The following is an 8,230-nucleotide window of genomic DNA, read 5'->3' as shown; positions in this document are numbered from 1 at the left end:
GAATGAAGTTGAACTCACCAAAAACAAGCTACAAATGCAAAGACACTCTATGTCACAGGTCATCAGCCAACCTAATTATTTGTCTGAGACAATGCAATATTCCATCAGGAAAACAGTTTTTAATTAGGTTGGCATGAACATTATAACCAGAAGTAAAATGGAATTCAAATGCCATATATGTGTATAACCTTTCCATAAAAAACAACAGTTTCAATAATATAGGTAATTTGTCAAAACACTATAACCTACATAAAAAATAAAGGAAGAAAAAGTAAAGTTATACTCCAGAAATGCACTTTTTCCAGGGCCCAAGCCTAGAAAAATCTGCAGAAATTGTGGGTCAGTGGTCAAGCAATAGGGAAGGGGCCAGAAAGATTCGAGAAAGAAGGCAGCAGGAATCAAGTCCTGAAATAATTTCATGTTCACATCTAAAAAACCTGTGGGAAAAAGGGTGACAAAAATCAGCCAGATTAATTGGGCTAGTGGCCAGCTTTGGCCCACAGGCTGTAGGTTACACATTCTCACTCTAAACCACAGGGAAATACAATGTGTATCTCCCCTTGCCTTTCCAGTTTTCAGACTCAAAGACTGGATTTTAACCCTAACTTCAATATATTGTGAACCACAAAGCAGGCTCTTAGGAAACCATATCTTTCCTCAGCATTCCTTGGTACCCCATCCCCAATTCTCTACTGTAGTGATTAGGTTGAAGAGCTTGCTCTGGTTGCTATCTTCTAAGGGTCTCTGATTCTTTGATTCCCTATCCTGCTGCCCCTCCTCTCTCTCATTTCTCAAGGTCAGATCTGACTCTGTAAACAGGGTAAAAATAAGTGACAACTTGAGAACAAAACAAAAAAAAAAAAAAGAGGATTGGGTTCACAGCCACAAAGTACCTTGCCCTGAGACAAAGTCAGGCCCTGAGATTACAGACAATCATAGGTCACAGCAAATGTAAGAACTGCAAAAGGTCACTTGCTGGACAGTGGACAGAGGAACTGCAAAAGGAGAGAGGGGACCTGTGAATGCAGCAGGGCACGTTGTTCTTGATTTTCTTAGCAGGTAACACCTTGTCCTCAGAGGAGCTGCCCTCGACTTACACTCATGCAAAAAAGAATTGGATCCTTTAGGCACTGCCAAGTTCCATCAAGCAAAGATAGATGAGGTGCTCAGAAGCAACAGCATTTTCTAAGTACAGTATCCAAGCAACCCAATGAGGAACACCAACTGTGCTGCTTTTAATACACAAAAATTGCAAAGGTAGGGGAAAATAGGAGGAAAAAAAGGCTAGCAGAGGCACTGTACTCCCACTTGAAGCCTGAACCTACCTCAAAGGAAATTATGTAGCCAATATGAACAGATAACACAAGATCAAAGTGTAAGGAACCCAAAGAAATACCTGAAGTCACCTGATAAACAGGTGAACAGCTCCAAAAGTAAACATCCACAAAAACACAGAGATAAGCAACCCAAATTCATTGCTTGTTTACAGAACAAAATCGTATGTTTTATTCCCCATATGCCAGCGTTACCAAGAAGGTGTTTTCTGGAAGCCAAATACACTGAGGAGAAGAATCCACCAACTGAGAACTTGGGGAAGTGGTCTGAATCATCTTAGACTGACTCCTTCCTTCCCACTATTGTGGTTACCATTGCAGGCACAGGACCAGCACTCCTGGGCTCAAGCTCCATTTTCAGACTCATTTGATCTTCTCTTGTCTTCACAAATTTCTGTATGGATTATGGATATTTCATACTCATACAAAACATGAATATTTATAAGTGCAAAAATCAGGGTTGTTCAACATGCAAGATACAAAAAAACCCTTCTCTCATGTACTGACTTCATAAAGATGCCTTTAAGTTCCTCATGTTAAATTAGAATTGTGCAGCTATGCACATGTCTAGGTTACCCACATCTTAAAATACACAGTACTTTACTATTGCAGGAGTGTTTGTCATTTCCCTTAAATCATCCTTGGCTTTTAGTGTCAATTATCATTATGCACAGTTGCAAATGACTCAGTTGTTGTAGGAGATATAGTCATGATTTCATTTACAAATGATTTATTTCTGTATAGTACATAAAAATGATCTTGAGCATTTAGGTTTACTATTCAAGTGGTACAGCTATGGAAATAAAGGAAAATAATATCAAAATTTCTGTGAGTAATGAAAAAGACAATTTTGTTTTATAAGAACTACTGATAAACGGTGCCCAGGCTTTCTCATATTTTTAAAGGGATCATATAATCCGATCACTGAAGGGGGTAGAGGCAAAGACTACTATGTCAGCTTAGACTTGCTATCCATTATGTCTGATGTTTGGTGCAAAGCAATCAATCCTTCATGATTAAAAAAGGAAATTTCCTATCTTCTAAAAAAGCCAAACAAATCTTCAAGTCCTGCTGAAGGTCTCAATGCACCAAGTTATCTGGAAAAAAGTTGTGTTCTACTTTTGAGATAATAGAACTAGATTAGGCTTTGGACCATTTAAATGGTGTGAAAGCTTCACTCTGACCACCAAGTTAGTTCTTAGTAGCTTATAATTCATCCATTTCCCCCTCCTACCCTTCAGTTTCCAAAACATCAGCTCTTTGGACCTTATCACCAGTTGCTGAATCTAAATGTAACTTGAAGACAATGCAAAATGCTCTCACTTTCTGGTCAGAAGAAACTTTCACATGTAGGCCACTTTTGCTAATACAAAAATTTAGTTCCTGGTCTCAGATCTTTCAGGATCACTGTTACACAACAGAATCTGATGTCCCAACTGTTACTGTGCACCTTCTTCAAATCCTCAAAACCGTATTATTTTGCTTATGAGCTGAGCAGTTTACTGAAGGAAATCAATAAGTAATTACTCATGGTCTACTCTGCCAAAAGCTTGTGGTGAAGGCCTGGAAAACTTCCCAGCCACAAAAACAAAAGCATTTCCCTTATAATAGGGTAGAACATTTGTCTCCAAGGCTCCTCATTTCCTCTAACCAGGTTTCAAGTCAAAAGGTGTCAGTTTGACACCTTATGCAAAGCTGCTAGCTACCTAGATTGGAAGTTAGCACTTTTATTCCCTACAGACACAAGAAGTACACATAATGGTTAGAACAGATGGTGGCGAAGTCAGGAAACATATGTTTTTATCTGGACACCTCCACACTAAGAAATGAAAGAAACCACCTTTCCTGTATCCTCTATTGGTTGATGCCACTCTTTGTTTCATATGGGTTCAAGTTTGGCAGAGAATGAGAGTTCATTCTTTTTACACCCCTTGTTTTCACCAAATACACTGGTTCCACCTCTTGGAGCAAACTGAGCAAGTCCTATCCCTTCTCTGCTGATTTCCATTATCCTTGGGAGGATGTAACAAGCAACCAGGGAGGGATCTCTGCAGTTATATGCAGTGCTGCATGAAACTCTCTGGCTGCTTTGCAAAACTGTAAACAGGAAAAGTGAGAGCAGATGAATCAGAGATTTTGCCAGTTATTGCTTTGAGTTTTAACTGCTCAAACACCAATTTACAGAGAGGCCCAGAAGACACATAAGCCTTCTACTAGCACAGTAGTACTGCAGATAATGAAGGGAGATTTCTATTTTTGTCAGTCATATATGTTTTGCCTTGAATAAGATGAAAAATTGAACCCCCCCCATGTACTTAAACTGCAAATGATTATTCTAGACCAATCAGTTTTGGTCTGCTGTTCTTATAAAATTACAATATTTTATTGAACTCAATCACTGTATGACTTTGATTCAAAAACATATCACAGAATTTCATAGAAATCACAGCAGAATTGTTCCATTTTTCTGTGCATGGGCATCTCTGCACAGATTCTGGTCATTTTACAATATACCAAAGCCTGTGATATGTCACCCTTCCTCTCACCTACAGAAGGAAAAAAAATATGGTAGTGTCATAAAGATTATTGTCATAATACATTTCTGCTAATTCCACTCTGTGTCTGCTCCTGCCTCTGGAGGCAGACAGACAAAGGTAGAAGTGTTTTATTTTAGATACACAAGGGTCAAGCTGTAAAATGGCTTTAGATGAAAAAATGGGGAAGGAGAAGAGTCTCCCTAAAGGACTACAGGATTTCCACTGACCATAATACACGCTAAGAGAAAAACATTTCTCGTCTCTTCCTAACTGTTCATAGCAGTCTGATTCCGTTTCCACAGTCCTCTTCCCAACACACAGTAAATGTCTTGATATTTTAAACAGCTAATTTGCTTTCAGGTGCTACTCAGCTTGAAAATACCCTTAAACAACAGTTAGAGCCTTTCCTTTGTCACTATTTAGTTGTTTTATAAACACTTAATCTTTCCTTGCAATGTCATCCTGGCACATCGTTAATCACTGTCCCCCAAATCCTTCTTCACCAGGATGGATCATGAATTCTTGACAAGCACACACTGCTGTGCTTTAGAAACACTGTAATGACAATGCTCTGTCTACCAATTAAAACCCAACCTTCTTAATGACCATAACGGGATTTTCAAAAGCAAAACTTTCTGGAAACACATAAGAAATCTTAATTTCCCAGGTAGACAATTAATTGGGATGCAGGCAGCTTGCTGCTACCCAACCAGTCTGCAAAGGGTTATAGACAACTAACTGGAGGTTAGCCATCAAATCAATGACACTTTGCAACCTGCAGGTTTGGTGGTGAATTTCCTAATTCTGAGGATGTTTGAATTTATGAAACTATACAAAACTTATCTCCAAGGGCAGCTTTGCAGTCTAGCTGGTTCTGCAAAATTTGAAGCCTTCCAGTGTACCAGTTTCAGCTGGACAGGAGCCTCCATTCACCAGGAACATATTATCTGAGAAATGCTCTAAAGCCTAAATTCAGCAGGGGACAGTGAAATTCGAGAAAAAGTACATTCCAAATCCTTACAGCATGAATATTTGCCATGCTGGGGATTGCTGTGATTATACTGAAACTGAGAAAGGATTTCTTGTCTCTTCTTGCCCTGGCTTCTAGAAAACTGGATGTCTCCATCAATAATTATGTTGCCTACACATCCACTACAACCATGCAACAAAGATTAAAACAGTTTGAGAGTCACAAGATCTTTTAATATATCTCTGTCCTGAAATTTAAATACCTCTAAAAATCACTTAATGATTCAATGATAATTGGGGTTTTTTTGGTTTTTTGCTGTCTGTAGGGAAGAAAGTGAAGCTTAAAAAAAAATCACTTATGAGTATGGGTTACTCAATGCTAGCTGGAGGGAAAAAATCTATTGATCACATTTTGCTGTTACTACAGCATGAATAGGTGTGACATTTCATTCACAGCTGTATGGAAACAGACATTGTTATCATAGGGACTTCTGAGTACAAGCTGATTAAGAATCTTAAAAAATACATGAAGAAAAGGGAGTACACATCCCTCAATCAGAAATAAGTTTCTGGGTGAAGGGAGTTCTGCCTGCACTTAAGAATGTTTTGACTAGCTAATCCCTCAATGATTTCTTCACAATATTTTGTGAGGATTTATTCCCCAGAAAAAGTAATGGCTTTCAATTTTTCATTGCTGCCTTTTGACAAACTAAAGATAAATTAAAAGTATTCCCTCTGATGCATTAAGGTAGAGTATGATTCTTTATGCTCCAGTTACTGGGAAGACCAGAGCAGTGGAAATAAATGAACTAAAAAATTCTATGAAATATACAGTTCCCTTAGCTCTGTAACCTGGGCAGCTTTTCCAAAATCAGTAGCTTCAAAAGCTTCTAAAAATCCTAAGAAGAATAGAAGATGATACTCAGAAAAGATAATGTTTTAATAGGCTGCAGTGGAGCTATTGTGCCCATCTTTTTGCAAGCTTAACTGTTTGTTTGACAGGTAAATTGTTAATCCCCACTTTAAAAAAAACCCACAAAAACTTATTGCAAAAACCCGAAATAGACACCAAAGCCAAAAGTCAAAAATATATAGAAGATACAAATTTTAAAAAAAGAGTTGGTATTCACTATGGAAGAGCTGCAATCCTTGCTGAACACTGGTCATGTAAACAGGTAAGTTACAGCAAAAAATGGCTAGTGGAGCACTTCCTCCTCCCCCATTTATTTCTGCCTAAATGGCCCATTCCAACACTTACTGCTTTATCTTGAAGCCACTGCTTAGAGAATATCTACTGGGAATAATACAGATATGTAAATACCTCTCCTTTTTTCAGCCTCTGAGACACTTCTAAAAAATATCTAGAAGTTGTACTTAGTAACAAGGGCTGAAAATCTTTCAGTAGTAAAGGAGTAGAGGAGAAAAGGGAAGGCAGAGTTTACAGGGGGTATGAACATAAATGTCAAGCAGAGAGAAAAACATTATGTTTGGACTTCCTGGGACAAAAAACTACTATTCCACTTGAAAACCTACCTGTCAGTATATAAGTGGGACAAGGATTTAGGGTATTAACTGATAACAAAACCGGACAAGAGCTGAGGGCAGACACAGACTATAAGCTAATCGAGAGCATGCAGGAATATTCACACAAGCAAAGGCAAATGTGATTCTGGGCTGTACAGGCAAAGCCCACCACCACCAGGCAAGCACACAAACCCTGCTCCACATGACCCAGATCTGACAAGACTGCCAATATCATATCATCCTAGCCACTGCTTCCCCAACACAACAGCCAGACACAGAAAGGTTTCTTAAAATTAACAACAGAAACAAGTGAAAGGTTAATTTCCCTATGAGCGGACAGGAACTAAAACTTGCCAAATAAAAGAAACGTATTAAGCAAATAAAATGTATTAAACAGCTAAAAATGATCCCCACAGGCATATTGCAGCTCAGCTCGTGCTAAACTTAAAGGCTCAGTCTCTCAAAGAACTCAGCAAGCTTATGCTGTGCGAGGGCAATGCTGACAGCCAACTGAAAGGCATGCATATTTCCCTGTGTAGAATATGTCCTCAATTCCAATGAAGAAAGATTAAGTGTACTAAATATATACAGCTTGACCAAGTGAAGGTTAAAAAGCAAAAAAGACTGCCTAAATGAATGTTTACTTAAAATAAACACCATGCTGGAGAAAGAATTTAATCGAACATAATAGCATTAACAGAATGAGAACACACATATTTGATATAGCAGGTAAAATTTAGAAATCAATAAAATTATGGTTTCTGGGGAAGCAGCTGAAACACTTCAGTCTTACTGGACTAGGCTGAGAAGAACTCTCAGTATCACATACTAGCAAAGTAGTTCTCTTGTTGGGCATTCAGGAGAACTTTCCTACCTTTGACACCCCTAAGTCTGTTACTCTGCATTCATGAAAAGGAATTACAAAAGCCCCCAACCTCAAAACCCAGAACACGTGCATGAAATACAAAGAAAAGGAATCACTTTAAACCTGGCCTTCAATTCTTGGAACATAAGTTTAGGCGGCTTAAAAATAAATTTTTTAATGTTTCTTTTAGCAATGTAATTTCATAGAATTATTAAGGTGTGAAAAGACCTCCAAGACTTTGTCACTTTGTCAACTAAACCATAGCAATAAGTGCAACGTCAAGTGGTTTTCTGAACCCTGCCAGGGATGGTGATTCCACCACCTGCCTGGGCAGCCCATTCCAATGCTTAACAACCCTTTCTGTGAAAAGTTCTTCCTGATATCCAACCTGAACATCCCCTGGTGCAACTTGAGGCCATTTCCTCTTGTCCTGTAGACATAAGTATGTAGCACAAATAAGGTACTCCTAAGACTACACATCTGTTTGTTGAGGATTTGCAGTATGTCTGAAGTTAATAAAGACATATATGAATGAAGACAGGGAAAAAAAAAAATCTAATCACTTCTTATGCATCCAGTCATGAAAAGAGCATTTGTTACTGCTATTTCTCAATACATTACTAGAGCATAAGAGCAAAAATTTGCAACTACTATACACCCTATATAAGAAAGAGGAATAAAGTGTCTCAATTTCTTTTAAGATACATAAGATATAAATAACAATTATGTATGTTAAGAAAAAAATATTATATATTAGGATAATCTTCAAGAACTCAAATCAACAATATGTTTATCAGTACAAGTAACTAGTGACCTGCAATATACAAAGGGAGTTGGTGCCATCACAATGATGACTTTTAAGCAATCAAAAGGTATTAAATATCATTGGTTTCTCACAAGAAGATTGCACAGGTTTTTACAATTCAATAGCACTTTCACCCTTTTGCAGAGCAGGAAACAGAGCTAGAGATATAAAATGACTTCCTGAAAGTATTTGACCA

This window comes from Chiroxiphia lanceolata, chromosome 10 (assembly GCF_009829145.1).
Source record: "Chiroxiphia lanceolata isolate bChiLan1 chromosome 10, bChiLan1.pri, whole genome shotgun sequence".
In the NCBI taxonomy this organism is placed as follows: domain Eukaryota; kingdom Metazoa; phylum Chordata; class Aves; order Passeriformes; family Pipridae; genus Chiroxiphia; species Chiroxiphia lanceolata.
This window is presented reverse-complemented; position numbering follows the sequence as displayed.